Source organism: Pinus tabuliformis, chromosome 9, assembly GCF_031772625.1.
Source record: "Pinus tabuliformis cultivar Carrire ecotype Pingquan chromosome 9, CPIR1, whole genome shotgun sequence".
Taxonomy (NCBI): Eukaryota; Viridiplantae; Streptophyta; class Pinopsida; order Pinales; family Pinaceae; genus Pinus; species Pinus tabuliformis.
This window is the reverse complement of record NC_142307.1, coordinates 918,169,564-918,187,106: the sequence shown is the minus strand read 5'-3', so window position 1 is coordinate 918,187,106 and position 17,543 is coordinate 918,169,564. Positions and strand designations below refer to the sequence as shown.

Sequence of the window (17,543 nt, the reverse complement as noted above, 5' to 3'; positions counted from 1 at the left end):
TTAAAATTTTCAAGTTAGTGGTTGATTAAAAATTGGCGGGTTGAAATTTAAAATGTTGTAAAATATATATTTTTTTAATTTATTGAGAGTGTAAATTATAATGAATTGTTGAATATAAGAAATTAGCTTAGCTAAAAAGAAGAATTAAGGGGTTTTGATATGGGTTTCATGTTTTTTTTAAGAGAAAAGTGATTTTTTATTTTGTTTAGGATATAAAATTTTGTGTGTGTTTTTATTGTTTATTATGTGTTATGTTTGAAGTGGATTTGTAACTATGATTATTGTTTCCTATGTAAATACTAATCTAGGTTGCATTATTTTGGTATCAAAGTAGTTTTGAGGCCCACATATGAATTGAAGAACAATGTTATCAAAGGTAATTTGTTTGGTGGAGCTACAACAAGGAGAATTGCAAAAGAACAAATAAGGGAATTAGGAATACAAGCATAGGGTAGAGGGAAACATAGCCACAAATAAAATCCCCTAGATGTTGAGGTTCATGTTAACTAGAATGGATTCCATGGAGGAAGCTAAGAAAAGAGGGGTTGCAGTAGATATTCATGATGTGAGTAATGAAAAGTGAAAAGTAGAGGCCCTATGGGAGATAAGACTAGATGATTTATTAGATTGGGAAGATGGAGAAATCCCTCGAGTTTGAGAAATTGAGCACCCCAAGAGAGTGAAGCATATATTCACAAAGTTGAAAGGGCATGCACCTTTTTGGTGGGATAATGTATTTGGACAAACAAATAAGAAGGAAAGATAAAATTAAGACTTGGGATGGGATAATTTCCAAACTAAATGGTATTCCACAGTTTATACTTGTTGGCTTGAAAACAATTATCCACCATGGTATAAAAACTAGGTTGAGTGTCCATCTTCATATTTGGGATCATAATATTTAGAAATGCCTTTTCTTTTACATTGTATAGTTTAAATAAGGGAATATAAATAAGAATATGATAATTATTATCAACTAAAAATACATAAGCACATACATTTTTTATATTTAAATTTAAATAATTCAACTATTTGCTAATTGAGTTTCCTCTATTTGTAATAAGTGGAGAATAATCCAACTTTTACCTAGGTGCAAGATTGGCAATTGAGCTTTGCTTTGCAACCCCTGCATGTGTTTGTAGAATTATGTATAGAATAATATGGCTTTAGAGTAGTATACATTTATATTAATTGATAAGGTTTAAATTAATCAACATACTTTGAATTCAAATTAATACAATCAATATTGCCTCAATGAATCTAGTGCAATAATCAACCATGGTATGTAACAACACCACAAAAACCACACAACAAATAGTGTGTTGTCTCTCTAAGATGTGAGGAACAAATTACTATTAACTCTTAAAACCCTTCAATATCAGTTTCAAACTCTCTTTCTTATTCCTCCTTCCAAATTAAGGAGTGTAAAACTATTATATATTGTAAACTTATACTCAATAATATTGTATAAAATTGTTATAATTTTATCATTATAGATGTATTCATAGGTCCCTTTGAGGGGGTCATTGAATCCATCTAATATCTAACTTTTAACATTGCAGATGGATTCAGAGCTGACCTCCTTTAAGGGGGTCAAGGGGGTCTCTGAATCCATCTATAGCATTAAAATTTAGTGAAATGTAACACTTTAGTATCAAAATTACAATTTTTCATTTCTAGTGTTTAACATTGCACATGAGGGTCTTTAAATTTTAACACTACCGATGGACTCATAGACCCCTTGGTCTCTAAATTTAACACTACAGATGGATTCAAAGAAGGGGGTCATTGAATCCATCTACAATGTTAAACTTTAGAGACAAAAGGGTATTCATAATTTTAACATTGTATATGGATTTAGAGACCCCTTTGTCTCTAAACTTTAACACCGCATATGGATTCAAAGGCCCCTGTAGTGAAATGTAACACTTCGGTATCAAAATTTCAATTTGCCATTTCTAAAGTGACACAATAAACAATTATTAACATAAATGACTAATTCATATCCTTGTTGTACTTGTTATTTGGTCATATTTTTATTCTTAGACTATAATAGTCATTTACGTTAATCATTATTAATTTTGTCACTTCTTATCTAGTCATATATTTTAATCCTAGACTAAATTAGTCATTTAAGTTAGTCACTTATTATCTAGTCATATATTTTATCCCTAGACTAAATTAGTCGTTTAAGTTAGTCATTTTTAGTTCGGTCATTTAAAATTGCTTTAATTTAGTAGCAATTCACTTGAAATAATTGTGGTGACTAACTTTTTTAGTCAACTAGTCACTAATTTCATCATTTTCTACAAGTGTATTTCAATGCAAACAACAAGCAACTAAAAGCTCTACTATCATGGGATGATCATAAAAGTTTGATAAAAGAAAATCCCTTTGATAATGTTGTAACAAAACATGCCTGAGGACCAAAAGTTAAAACCCAAAAAATAATCATGAACAACTAACCAATAGGATCAACTTTTGGAAATGCAACTTCCCAAAAGAAAAATTATAGAATTCAAGACACAAACTGTTACAAGCTGTTAGATACGATTCCAAACAAAATGTTCGAGTTTCAACAATCTGACAATTTCTTAGTATAGTGTATCAAAACTGTTTTTCAAAAACCAATTGTACATACCTCAAAATCCATCTGAGAAATCTAATTATTTCCATTGAAGACTCCAATTTCCAAAAAAATGCAACTCCAACAAGATCTAATGGATAATCAATTGTTGAAAAAAAACAAAATAGTGCAATTTTAGGATAATCATACAAAACTTCTATGACTCACAAACCTTAGGATATTTTATATTTCATATCATAATTTGATAAATATGTCCTTGAATAATACATTGCTAGGAAAGCATCGTGCACTTCTCCTCATTCCAAGGATGGTACCTAGTGTAAATCTATGTCACATGGTTTGTTGAACATAACCTTGAGGTTCAAAATTTGGCAACCCTACCAAAAACTTTGAGGTTCGGTGAACCTCATAAAACCTTATTTCCATTAAACACGTCCATGGCTCAAAACTCATAACCTCATGTCAGAATTCAAACTTGTAATAAATCCTTGTAGTTTCCATGTCCATGATAGCATTTTTTTATGTTTATTGATGTTAATATCTCACTATTTTGTATATATATATATATATATATATATATATATATATATATAGACGAACCCAATGGCGAACGTCATCCAAACCTCATCAAAAAATTCGAACTCTAATGGAACCTAATCATTGTTGAACTCGAACTTGAACACAAACCATGTACCTTGGGTGTAAAGTGGTCCATGTAGACCATTGTATTGTGATCCAACAGGGATATCAAGTAAGTCATAGATGAGGAACCAGCTAGGGACTTGACCTTGAGACCTACTGCTTCCTATTCATAGTTCTCAAGCACTCAAGCTAATTCAAGGGCCCAATTGATGAACTTGCCCTCAAACCATTGAAATCTAATTTGATATAATAGTTCTGCAAATGTCTAATAGAAAAATCATCCAAAATGCTAATGCAGCAGTAGAGGAAAAATAAGCAGCAGAGTGAGAAATGAATTAACAATTAGATAAATTGGTTTACTTATGCCATCATCCCCCTCTGCACAAATGTGATCAATCTTGTATATAAATGTGGAGAGATGAATCTTTTCCAAACAACAAACCTATGAAAAAATCCCTTATAAAATAAAAACCCACAAAATGGGTGATTCTCTCCTTATTTATACCTTGTCCATGCATAACTTCCTGCTGATCATAACAACAACAAACCAAATAGCACATTTATTTTTAACATAGAATTCCATCCATGGCTATTAAATAAATGTTGAACTTCATTGCATAAGGCTTTTAAGTGCCATGGCTATTAAATAAATGTTGAACTTCATTGCAAAAGGCTTTTAAGTGCTATAATAAATTGCATCAATGGCCAAGATAACTAGTGGATGACTATAGTGGTTATACATTTCCCTTAATATCACTTCATAGCTATAAGTGCATACGTTCTTTTATACACCTAATAGAAAATATGTTTGTTCAAATTTGGTCTATAATATAATAGGCAATAAGGCATTATATGCACATAAGATGATATGTTGATAGTATGAGAAACAATGTTTTAAGCAATGATCATCATGGAAACCTTAAATGCAATAATTAATAGTCCCTTCCCTAATTAAACAAATTTGTTTCAAAATCCTCCAAACAATACTATAACTGAAAACACATAGAACATACATGTAGCCCAAATTCGAGACGAAATATTAACAATTCAAAATAAAAGAAAAAATAGTTTAGCAATTTCGACCTCCTAACCTCTATTTCCAATAGCACCCCTCAGCCAAAGAAAGGAAGACAATGAAAAATAAAATACCCCACTCTGGCATAAAGGGTGGAACAGATCCACCATAAGAAAATCCTATCATGCCACAAATCTCCTATGCACTTGAAGCTTAAATACAAACCTGCTTATCAAATTAAGCCAAACCAAGGACGCCAACATGCATAGATACCTGGAATTGCAAACTCAAGGGCCAATATCTTTTTTCTATTACATAAAAGGAAAAAAAGGAAGAATATCCAAAAATGATCTAGTGGATCAAAAAGTGCTAAACAATGAAAGTGTTAAAATGTGCTCAAAACTAGTTCCAAAACAAGGTGCTCTCCTTTCTGAATTCACTGCAATATGAATCAATCAAAACCAAAACCGACATCGTATGCTCAAGATATCACGTTCTGATCGTTTTGCTAAACATGTAAAACTTTTGCAGGTTGCTAACTAAACTACTAACAAGGAAGTCTGTACTACTGAGTCAGTACATTGATTGGGTATACCATCAAGCCAATTACATGATGACAAGTGTCCTCTTGTGATTCATTTATATGGTTGAATTTCATTGATCAAGGGTGTTTTCGTGGACTAGTGGGAGACTGTCATGTGGCCCAATCATGGGATTCCATGTGGCACCTCCAGTATGGGTTCAGCCCAGGGCCCAAGTGGGATTGAACCCCTAACCTAAAGACTAACAACAACAATATTTACTGACTATTCTGCGATTGGTTCTTATTAAACCATGTTCAAAACTTTATGTTAGAGTGCATGTGGTTATGTATTGGGGGGACGGGTTAGGACTAAGCCCTGGTCGCTGGTCTTTCATACTCCACATGACCTCGGAAGGCACAACGATGGAGGGGCTTAGGATTAGCCCTATCCCATGGCTACATGCATTTCAATAGGATCAAGCGTAGAGTTGTTGGGAGCTGGCGAGGAGAGCGCGAGAGTTAACGAATGGCCTTGGTCTTATGGGAATGTGCAGAACAACCGGAACAACCAACTGAGTGCTACCGACGTTAGCCTAATCTCTAGCTTCATGGAAGTCAATGTGACTGAGAGACCAGAGTGGAAGAAGCAGACTGGCGGGGGCGGCGATTATCCCGACCCCTGGCCACATGGGCCAATAAGACCAAGAGAGGGGACGAAAAGTCAAGCGCAAAGGTTAATGGAAAAATTAATTGTTCGAAAAAAAGCACCGTTTGCAATGCTAGGAGAAATTGTCGCTTAGTGGTATCCAGAATGGTAAGAAACGTAGGATGGTTAGCCAAAATTTCCAGTTTGTAGATCATTTAGCAGCACAACTTCTTTGAGCGATAACTTTGTAATTTTTTGGCCAATTTGAGCCAAAAAAGAGCCCAAGTTGGGGTTTTTAGGTCTTTTGGAGCCACTGGAGACATTATTTTCGAATTACGAGCACTATAAATCCATGAAAACACAAATTTGAACACTTCAAGAAAGAGGCCCAACATTAGAAGCTGGACGAGGAGATGTAGCCCAGGAGCAGTGAACTCTACAATTTTGTTGTCTTTTTTTGTTGTGTATGGTATATTTGTCTCTATTTTTATGCTGCAACTAATTTTAAAAACCATTTATTTATGTACTATTTCAAATTGATCCATTGCCTTAAAGACATAAAAATTGACTTGCAAATTTTCCATAAATCTTCAAGTTTTGAAGGAATTTAATCAAACTAATAAAACACTCATAAAATAAATAGCATAAGTATACCCAAAGCAGACATGGTGAAAAGGCGTGAGAGCCTCAGTGTATTCCTCTCATAATGTAATCCAATGTACAAAGAATGATAATAGTACAAATAAATACATGAGGAAGTTTGTCTCAAGATAGCACGTCTATCTTGGACACTATGGTTGAGAAGATATCTCAACAACGCACTAATCTAGAAGCCTAATTAGTTGGAGAGAATCTCTCAAACAACTAAGCCTAAACTGATTCCTAACCATGAGGAACAAACTCAATCTAGAAAGGTAGGATTAAATCCTAACTTTCATGATTTTAATTAATTTAATTATTTTGACTTAGAATTATTTTAACATATGAGAGTGAGGCTAACATTCCCCCCCTCAATGATAAGTCCAAAATAAGAACCCGGTACCATCTCCAAGTCCTCATGCTAAAACTGTTGATCCTCAAAAAAGATGCTTGAAAATCCGCCAAAGATGGATGCTGAAAAAACTATACTCCGAAGAGAACATAAGTGAGCTACAAGTATGAGTTATCTCTAAAATTTTGCTTGACAACTCAAATATGTGCCAAGCTACAAAAGGATCCATTTGTCCTTTGCTTTCAATCAGAATCCTTTGTCCACTGACAAAATGTTGATGAAAGCTGATTGGCGAATCTGCTGATGATGATCACCCACTGGCTGATGACGTTGAAAAACAACTCACTGTTGCTTTTGTTGTGTTTGAAAACTGCTCACTGCTAACTTTGTTGTCGATTGCCCACTGGCGAATTTGTTGATGCTCACTCACTGATGAAAATGCCCCTTGGCTGCTTCACTGATGTTGTCGAGACTTTCAGTCTAACAACCACTGTCAATTTCATTGACATTTTCCCCCCTTTGTCAGCTGAAAGGAGAGACAATCTTCTTCAAATTATTTCTGAACTCCCCCCCTTCAGGTGTAGGAGAGTTTCACTGGTGTACTCCCCCGTTCAACTACACGAGAGTACCATATTCATTTTTATTGTTGGCTGCAATAAGTGTGAGTGAATTTGATTGTAAAACATATATAATCTTCTGACTATGGATGACCATTCCCAGGGATCAATCCATGAATAATTGATCTTCAATTTGGTTCATTGTTGTTGCTCGCTGCATTATGTTGATGAATGATTTGAGTTGCCACAATGGTGACAAGGATGGAGATCAAAACACTAATCTTCAAGATGATTGGTTCTTTGACAATGAAGGCATTTTGGTTTGACTACAACTTCAGTTTGTGTGTATTTATGTTTGTCTTCAACTTTCTCAGAACTAGCCAATGTGATTTGTGCAAGAAACCTTGCACTGACAAACTTAATGGGCCTTGAATAATCTGGGATATGCAATTTGGCATCATCTTGACATATCCTAAGCCTCGTCAATTTATGTTACTTTGGATTTCTTCCCATGGCTTGATGATTGGTTTGGAAGAAAGCTGAACTGGATCAGGGACCACTTCGACACTTGAAGTTGGTTGGACCAATGACTTGGAATCATCAGCTGTATTTGTATTATTCAAAGACTTGGAACTCAATCATTTCATGTGCATGTTGAAGATGCACTTGAATATCGGCAAGAGTTGTTTTGCTGATGTTTTCCATGTCGCCAATTGATGATAAAATCAAGTTGTTAAGAATTTGGGACAGTTGAATGTGTGTCACCATGTTAGCTTGCTCACTTTGAATTAGGCTCGCTTGTACTATTGCTTATTGTTGATGCTTTAAGCACTTGCTAGAGTTTTATAACTTGGTTTCTTGAACTCTTGATTTCATGCTCACTTTATGATGAGCACTTTGCTTGAATGCTTCACTGACACTTTGTGAATGCTTCAATGAACTTCACACTGGCTTGTTTGTTGTAGATGTCGTGCTTTGAACTTTTGCACTTGATTTTGACACACTCACTTGCTTGGTTGTTTGAAGGACACACTCGCTTGCTTTGTTGTTTGAATGACACGCTCCCTTGATTTATTGCTTATTGCACTTGCGTTAAACACTCGCTTGATTTGATGCTCACTTGAAGAATAGAATACTAGAATTCACACTCGTTTGATGATGATTGCTTGCTAGATGGCTTGCTTGAACTTTCTTGATTGATTACTAACACTTTTTGATTTCTTGAATGTACTCACTGAACGTGCTGATTTTAAAAAAGGAAGCGTGTCAAACACTGTCGAAAATGCACCTAAGAGAAACGATTACAATGACTCAGTTAAAAAAAAATGGATTCACTTGACTCCCTATCAATTTAAAGCATGGGTGTTGGTTTCAACCGAGAATGCACCCTCACAATTCAACTCAATTGGAATTTGATTACAATCAAACTTACAAATTATGATTTGCAAGTTACAATTTTGTATTGAGCTTATTAAAAAAATGGTGCAAGTACATTTTCCAAAAAATTGCTTTTGAATTGATCCAATTGTTGTTGATGTATATGACAACATCATTAACTTGATTGGATGTTGATGTAGAATTGTCTTTGAAAGCTTGATTATGTATTGTAGTTGTGCAAATGCATGTGATTGTTTGTGCTTGATTGAATGCTCATTGCAACTTCTTAACTTCATGTGCTTTGATTAATGTGCTTGTTTCATTCACTTTCTTTAGACTCCTTGTGTGTGTTAAATAAGATAACTGTAGTGTCAAAACTAGACACAAAAACATGCACAATCAATCACTGCACAAGGTGTAGCTAAGATCCCCTTATTCAATTTCGAGTGGATCTAGGACACTTCAACACCACAAAAAAATATGCCTTTTTATTATACAGGTTACAACCAGCTCTTAAACCCAAGAACAACTTTTCAATTACAATATTTTGTTTGTTTGGACCCTTGTTCAAACAACAAGTTCACTTCATAAATTTTGAAATTTAACTTCAATTTCTGCTCCTTCACTCTCAAAATACTACAACAATTATCTTCCCTTAAAATTCACTTATCACTCCAAATATTACAAAACACTTATCGCTCTAAAATTACAAAAAAGTAATTTCACTTTATCACTCAACAAAATCACACATTATCCCTCCAAAATAAAATTTTAATGCACCTTTATCTCATCCAAAATTCTATGATCACTTATGTCTCAAAAAAAAAACATTTACAAAATTTTACACCTTATTACACCACTTATAAAAAAAATACCAACCTATCTTATCTCTCCATTTCAAATATCAACTTACCAACACTTTTTATCTCTCCAAAAATACCTCCCTGAATGAAGCTTCAGTTCTTCACAATCTTGAAGTGTCTGGAAAATTTTATACATACATGAATTTGGTGCCCAAGAAAATGCAACAAAGACAATAGGCCTTTCCCTTCTTTCAATTTCCTTTAAAAGCTCATAAAAAAAAAATCAATGCCAAAGATGTTGCTTGGCTAGGGAAAAACATATTCAAGAGATGTGAATGGCAGACCAATCAATCCCATCCGAGGGACTAATAAAGGTGAATGTAAGGCTTCAAGTGCCATCGTTTGTTGAACATCCATGTTGTTGATTATGTGCGTTCATGGGGACCTCTCCTCAAGGATGTTTCACGACTGGATGCTGCTGATGAGGACAACGCCACCAGAGTTGCTTTAAAAATACAAGACCAGTTAGCAAGAGCAGATTATGAGCGAGCAATAGAAAATTGGTTTGAATTGGAGAACTTAATTGAAGCAACTAGTAATAATGTGGAATTTTACAATTTCCTCATTGACTCAGTAGCTGATAGCAAATCTGCAATAACAGTCAGCTTGGAAAATATAAATAGTGAATCTCCTAGACATTACTCATGATACCTATCTACCAAGTAACTCCGGAGGATCAAAATCATAGCCTTTTGACTTTGCAGCTTTCATGAATGGTGTGATCCATAAAAATCTAAAGATTATCCCAAAAAGTGTACAATGGGATGGTCAAGGAGATATCATTTTTACAAAGCCGCAAACTGACTTCATGAAGGATACAATATATTAGGTGAATGCGCTCTTATCTCGGGGTGTAAGTGTAACCATTTACAATGGCCAGGTGGATTTGATCTATGCAACTAAAGGAACAGAGGCCTGGGTTCAAAAGTTGAAGTGGAGAGGATTGAGAAAATTCATCGATAGAAAGCATTATCTACTCTATTGCGGTAGCGGAGACATAACAAAGGGATTTGTGAAGAAGTACAAGAATCTACAATTATTCTAGAAATTAACATCGACAACTATACTATACAAAGGACGAGGTACCTGTACCTGAAAGCTCATGGAAGATTGCTACCTTTAGATCTGTAAAATGCTGCAAAATAAATAGTTGTATAGTATCAGGTCTCGTTGAAATGGCATGTTCAAGTGGCATTAGGCATGTCTTGCATTTTACAAGAGGAGCACGTAACAATTCTGTCTGATGCCAAAGAAGGGTCGAAACACCAGAACTGAAGTCTTCATTACAAGCAAATCTACACATTCTTGCATTTGGAATCTATTCCTTTGTTGGGTAGTTTAAAGACTCCTTTTTTCAGCACTCTATCTCAAGTTATGGAAGGGCTAATCTGTGTGGCAAAATATTTGGATTTGGATCAGTTAAGAGGTGATTTCATGCCACGGGCACCCTGGGCATGGATGAAAGAGACCTTCAACAATCAATGTTTTCCTGATTCATGCATTCATAATTTGTTTATTGTCAAACTCTCTAGCCCCTAGAATTGCAACGATCCAGTGGTTTGCGCTGAAACAGAGTCTGATACTACTGATACAGTGATCCGTCAATTTAATGATGAGGACTCGAATCTCCATTTCTGTCTTTGCAAATTTCTCATATAAATCTGTGGAAATTCAAATATGTGGCAGAAAACTGTGACAATTCAAATTTGTGGCAATTGTAATTGCTCACAGAAATTTGTGGCAAAACCTCATTATACTTCCACAACGGTCACCATCATCTACTCTACTTCACAGAATGTAGGTTGATCTGGTCACACAAATCCCATGTAGATCACAATACTTTAATGTTGTTGATATTTTGTTAATCGCTACATGATTGTATTCTAGATTCCACGGCTTTTGTGATTAAATCACTTCGATTCCCTTGTTCTGCTAGAAAGAAGATCTATAGCTTTTGTAGATATGCTATTGAAAACTACCAGTTCATTTCTCTGATACCACATGAAGGAATTTAATCAAACTAATAAAACACTCATAAAATAAATAGCAGAAATATACCCGAACCAGACATGGCAGAAAAGGCCTAAGAGCCTCACTGTATTCCTCTCAAAATGTAATCTAATGTACAAAGAATGATAATAGTACAAATAAATACATGAGGAGGTTTGTCTCAAGATAGTACGTCTATATTGGACACTATGGTTGAGAAAATATCTCAACAACACACTAATCTAAGATCCTAATTAGTTGGAGAGAATATCTCAACCAAGCCTAAATTGACTCCAAACCATGAGGAACAAACTCAATCTAGAAACGTAGGATTAAATCCTACTTTCATGATTTTAATTAATTTAATTATTTTGACTTAGAATTATTTTAACATATGAGAGTGAGGCTAACAAGTTTGTAATATAGATCGGTTTGGTATCAGAGCTCAAGGTTATTTTGAAGGTTTGATTTTATTTTCAAGTGTTTTTTGATGCTTACAAGGTTGAAGCTGAAAAGAGGAGAAACTATGCTTAAAGAGCCAAATCCTTAAGTGGGTTCAAGGAAGCTACACACAGCTCAAGCTTCACTAGTCATGGCACATGAAGAAGGACATGCGATATGTCTGAGGATGAGAGAACTTTCAGAAAATAATTCTTTGAGATGTTTGAAATGGTTAAAGTTTTTTTTGAAGAAAGGAACACAAGGTTGCAAGGAGAGAGCTAAAATATACCAAAAGGTAATGGAGGAGATGGGAGTAAGCCTTCACCTCCACCTCCATCTCCTCCTCCTCCTTCATCTCCATATTCACCTTCAAAGCCTCCAACTCCACCTCCATCTTCTCCTCGTCCTTCATCTCCATCTTCACCTTCATCTTCTTCTACTTTAACCCCTTCACATAATCCTCCAAGAATGCCAAAAGGACATGTTAAAACACCTTTATTAAAGCTTGATGTCAAATTTCCATTGCCTATGTACAATTGGGAAGTAAATATTGTGATAATGTATAATTGGGTATAGAATTTCCTGTAGATTGACAAGCTTATGCAATGTACTAAAGCACAGGACAAGAATCTACTTCTACTTTCAACCAACAGAAGCCAATAGATCAATGAAAATAATATCAAAAATAAGAAGACCAATCAATGGCACATAATAGAATAAGTTTTCATTGGGAAAGACACTACTCAAAACCCTGCCTATATGTATTTCATTAAATAAGAAATATGAGTGAATATACAAAGTTTGTTGTCACAAGAACAATTCCGCACAAGTATGCTCAACTGTCTACCTCACAAGCTAGATATTAAGCAACAATTAGCCAATTTCCACTGCTTGTCAAGCCCCTATTTCTTTGCGTACTTCCTAGGATGAATAACCCGTATTTAAAGGGAATTAGTGCTTCTAAAACTATGCAATCCAAACATAGGTCCTTCTCTGGTTGCATGCATGATGTTTACAACTGAGTAAATCATACAAATGATAGTACAATGTCCCTCCACTCTAGTTTCAACTGGGTCTTTCTGTGAACTGACATGCAAGTGTTTCTCATGAGGAAATCTTCAGCTAACTGGAGTAACACTTGTGGATGCACCAGTGCACCCACTAAATGTTACTCCTCTATTAGTTCCGCAAATTGCTAGAACTAATTTAATGGAACATAACTCAATAAACTGAGTTAATCTAATTACAACTCAAATATACCAATCCTAGACACCTACTATTTAGGGAGAACATATACATGACCACAGAAAGACTTAAAACTCGAAATTCCTATGCTAATTACTTTAATTAAACTTAATTGACTATTTACAAGTTTCTATGAGAATATAATTTGATTTTAATTCACTGTTTAATTCAAGGACAAATTAAACTGTAATTTCTTGTTTCCATTTCTCAACTCTACTTCTCAACAAGAAAGGGATTATCTGCTACCCTGATCCTATCTCTGTGAAACTCAAATTTACATATTGACAATACCTTTGTCAAAATGTCATCATCTTTCTCCTCCATGGAAATTTACTCTAACAACATCATCTGCCTCAATACACAGTCTCTAGAATGATGATATTAGATATCAATATGCTTGGACCTATCATGAAAAACTAGATTTTCAGACAGTTTGATACAACTCTGATTATTGCAGTAAATCACTGTCAGATACATCTGCTGACCAAATAGACCAACCAGGATCTTTCTCATCTAGATGGCCTCACATGCTACTTGAGTTGCAGCCATCTACTCTGCCCTGCCAAACTGAGTGCAACTGATATTTGTTTACCTGTTGTACCAAGAAACTGCCACTAACCCAATACTGAAAATCCCTCCTGATGTGATTTTCCATTCGGATGGACTCCGTGCCTACTTTTCATCCATGACACCTTGCAGCTTCACTCCCTCTGTCCATCTGTACCATAATCCATATTGAGAAGTGCCCCTAGGGTATCTCAATAAATGTTTTTCCACCTTCCAATACAGCTTGGTAGGCCTAACCATCGCTTGACTTGGATGGTTAACTACATAGCATAAATTTAGTCGTGCTTTCACCAAGTACATGATTGAACCCAAAAGCTGTCTATAAACATTAGTTTCGACTACCTCTCTTGATGTAGCATCCTCCTTCCTCAAGTTACCAGCTAGAGGATTCTCCATAGGCTCGCATCTCTCCATGTGGAACCCGCTAAGTATCTCATTAGCATACTTTCCTTGAGACACAAATAACTCCCCATCACCCTGCCATACTTCCATGCCTATAAAGTAATGCATGAGCCCCAAGTCCTTCATCTCAAACTCTCTTGCAAGGTCCTCCTTGCAATATTTGATCAGCTAATCATCATCTGTCAGTATGAGATCATCAACATAAAGTACAATGATCAACAATTTACCGTCCACCACTATGTGGTACAATTTCGCATCTACTTCACTCTTCATGAAGCCCAACTTGGTGAAGTAGCTATCTATTCTGGTGCACCAAGCACAAGGTGCTTGCTTCAGCCCAAACAACGCTCTCTTGAGCCAGCACACATGTGACTCGTTGTTGAAGGTTTGAAAAACTTCCGGCTACTCTATGTACACCTCTTCCTCAATCGTGTCATTAAGGAAAGTTGTCTTCACATCCATCTCATGTATCTTCCAACCCATCTGCATTGATAGTGCCAATATAGATCTGATCGACGACGTGAAAATCCACAGGCCACAAATCTAGCCTTATGCTTCTCCACACTACTATTTTCAGCTTTCTTTACCTTGTAAAGCTAACGGGATCTTACCACAGACTTATCCTCTAGTCCTGGGACCACATCCCAAACACTGTTATGAACTATTATGTCATACTCCTCCACCATAGCATCAACCCAAATTGGATGTTGCATTTCTTCCTCAAAGGAAGATGGCTTTGTCACAACACATCTACTCATAAGAGCCATGTATCAAGTGTAATTTTAGGTGATCTTCTCTATCTGTGTTGTGATGTAGGTTCTCCCACATTCTCTCTATCATCTGATAACAATCTATCTACCTCTCTGGTGCGCTTTCTCTGATCCCTAGAACACTCAGCTTGAGTAGATGTCTCCACTCCTGGATCCTCTCCATGTGGCTGCTCCACATAAATTTGAGGCTCCTCAACCTTAGGACCTAAAATCTCCTCAATTGTATGTAGCTGAAGCTCCCTCTCAAGGGAAGATCGCATGGCCTTCTCCTCATCAAATCTGGCATCCTTGTGAAATAATGTCATCCTACTGGTTGGAAAGTACACCTGATAGTTGTGAGGTGTATCAGTGTACCCCACAAATATCCCCAAATCTGTTGTTGGCTCAAGCTTCTTCCATGCATCTTTGGTCACATGGCAATATACCGATGACCCAAAAATCCTGAAGTGACCAACATCTGGCCTCTTACCAGAATAAGCCTGCTCTAGTGTCTTCATCTCAAGTATCTAATGCGAGCTACGGTTCTGAACATAAACCATTGTGTTGCATGCCTCAACCCAAAAGTGTAGTGGAAGAACCTGATCATGCAACATCGCCCTCCCTACCCCTACTATGCAACTATTATTCCTCTCGGCCACCCTATTCCGCTAAGAGTTATGGGGTGTTTTCAACTCCCATTTAATACATTTCACTGCACAAAAGTTCTTAAACTCATTTGAGACATACTCACCACCGTTATCACTCCATAGAGCTTTAACCTTCTTTCCCGACTCTTTCTCAACCAATGATTTAAATTCACAAAACTTCTTGAAAGTTTGATCCTTCTTCCGCATTAAAAATATCCAGCATCTACGAGAAAAGCAATCAACAAATATAACATAATACATGTGTTTTGTCATGGATGTTGTCTAGAATGGTCCACACACATATGAATGGACTTGCTCTAGAATAGCCGCTACTCGATCGTCTCTGTCGTGAAAGGAAGAATTGTTCTATTTACCCAAAGTACAGCCCTTGCATGTATCAAACTACTCTATTGTACCTTTGGGCAAACCGGTGGAGATTTGACACATGATATTCAAAGCCCCATGATGCAAGTGACCCAATCGCCTATGCCACAACTTGCCAATGTCTTGGCTTTGTACCATATGTTCTTTTGTGCTCAAAGTAGCACAATCCTCTACCTCCATCTTATAAATATTCTTCACCCGAATCCCTAACTTCTTTACCTGACCTGTGGCTATGTGTCGAAGGAACACCTTTCCTTTTGAGAATATCACATCATAGCCTCTATCCTCAAGCATGGTAATGGATACCAAGTTCTTATTCAGCCCGGGCACATACATAACATTCTTCAAGGTGAGTGGAGCCCCATTCTACCTCTAAAAGGTAACCATGCCCAATCCAGTAGCACAACACCTCCTATTGTCACCCATATCGATATGCATCTGGAAATCTTTCTCCTCTAGGTCATTGAATAACTCATTATTGCCAGCCATGTGGAATGAAGCTCCATTGTATAAGTACGATACACTTCCCATCATTGATGACACCATGCATGCAATGAGGGAAAAGTCCAATTCAAATTGATAGGCCAAAGCATCACCCACCACTCCTCTTGAGGACTTCTTCTTCGATTTCTTGAGTGGACAATTTCTAGCAAAATGGCCTAGCTCATGACAATGAAAGAATTTCACTTTCATCATGTCTTTCTTCATACATCCATGGATATAATCCAATTTGGAATGGGAATCTTTCCATTTCCCCTTCTTTTCCTTAATCGCTAAGGCATAGTTCTCTTCATCACCAATTGTTGATGAAGAGCCATCCCTGGTGTTCCTCTTGATCTCCTCCTGCATCAAATCCAACCACAATTGCTCCCAATCTGGCAGCTTCTCCTGACCATTAACAGAGTCCTGATAACTATGCCAACTCTTTGGGAGTCCCAGAAGAGCAATAATCACCATGTCATCTTCGAAAACCATGATTCCAACACTTCCAAGTTCATCACAACGTTGAGTGAACTTGGTCAGGTATTTTTGAATAGTCTCACCTTCCTCCATCTTGATTTTTCGAAGTTTGTCCTTCAATGCCAATTTTCCTTTGGTCACTACTATTTTGATACAAGTCCGTTAATGCTTTCCACATAAAATACAAAGTTTCCTTTCCATGGAGATTCCAGACAATGTTATCTTAAACACCCTCAAGGATTATCCACCTCACCTTCGCCACACACTTCTTCCATTCGACTAGATTCTATGCATTTGATGCTACTGTATTAGGAATGTATTGATCAATGAATTCCTTCAAGCCATTATCCTCTAGCACAACCTCCATTTTTTCCCTCTAGGCTATATAATTCAAGCTGCATTCTAAGGCATAATCGAGCCGCAAACCATAGAATACCATCTCAAGTATGCATTTCAAATTCGAATTTCACCTGTAACCCAAAACTCAAAACTTAGAAATCTCCTCTAGTACACTGAATTCAACTCTGATACCATGTAGAATTTCCTGTATATTCCCAAGCTCATGCAATGTACTAAAGCACGGGACAAGAATCTACTTCTACTTTCAATTAGGGGAAGCCAATAGATCGATGAAAACAATATGAACAAAAAGAAGACAAATCAATGGCACATAACGCAATAAGTTTTCTCAGGGAAACCTACGACTCAAAACCCCACCTATATGTATTATATTAAATCAGAAATATGAGTGAAGATATAAATCTTTTTCTCACAAGAAAAATTCCACACAAGTATGATCAACTCTCTACCTCACAAGCCAACTCTTATCCAATTTCCACTGCCTACCAAGCCCCTATTTTATTACATAATTGCTAGGATGAATAACCTGTATTTAAAGGGAATTCATGCTTCAAAAAATGCATAATCCAAACATAGTTCCTTTTGTGATTTCATGCAT

The 17,543-nt window shown here is 36.3% G+C and overlaps 1 pseudogene; it reads left to right on the top strand.

The window, feature by feature from the left end:
- The first annotated feature begins 511 nt into the window (after window positions 1-511).
- Window positions 512-10,246, top strand: LOC149151736 (serine carboxypeptidase-like 51 pseudogene; annotated as a pseudogene).
- The last annotated feature ends 7,297 nt before the right edge of the window (window positions 10,247-17,543 follow it).